The sequence below is a fragment of the Coturnix japonica genome, chromosome 5, assembly GCF_001577835.2.
Source record: "Coturnix japonica isolate 7356 chromosome 5, Coturnix japonica 2.1, whole genome shotgun sequence".
Lineage (NCBI taxonomy): Eukaryota > Metazoa > Chordata > Aves > Galliformes > Phasianidae > Coturnix > Coturnix japonica.
This window is the reverse complement of record NC_029520.1, coordinates 34,874,129-34,874,932: the sequence shown is the minus strand read 5'-3', so window position 1 is coordinate 34,874,932 and position 804 is coordinate 34,874,129.

Here is an 804-nt window from a genome sequence, read left to right as displayed (position 1 = left end):
TAATTCAGATGTTTCTTGGAAGGAATCTCACATCTCTCTCAATGTTGCAGTGTGCTCATCACCTGAACACAGCATCAAATGCCTGTACAAACTGTGTATTACCTCACCCCTCAGGACTCTGGCATGCACCTGTTCAAAACAAGAAAGACTGTCATAAAACAGACTCCTTAACTTAGAAGTGATGCAAATGCAACCAAGTAGGAGTGAAGAGGATCCCATGGTAACGTTATCCAGTCTCACCACTGACGGAGCTGCTGAATGATTAGTGTGGGCTTTGTACCAGCAATTTTCTAACAGTAAACAAGGGCACTTGCAATGGATCTCACTGGTGAGCACAGGAAAGTTAATGCCATAAAAGCAGAGAGAGACAAAGTAAGCTCCACTTGAGGAGTATGCACATAATTGTACTCCCATACATACATCACAAGATTTTCAGAACTCCTTGTCACTGAGGATAATGGAAAAAACAGCAGACAAATGATGCAGCAGAAGAGCACAGATGAAAGGAGCAAGGAAAATAAGCAGAATCATGACTGCCCAGGAACTGAAACATAAGCCAATAAAGTAAGATTCTGGATAAATTAAGTATTTGATCTCTGTCACATGCATGAATGGAACAGAAATAGAAAAATGCACATTCCTTCCTCTGAGTTTGTGCCTGGAGCAAAAGATAGTTAAGCTAACGGGGTATGAAAATAATTATTTCATCTTTTTACAATTTATCCGGTCTTGAATGACAAGAAGTATGCGCAGCACAAGAGTGAACATGAACACAAACAATCTTCCAAGAGAAAACACTTCTCC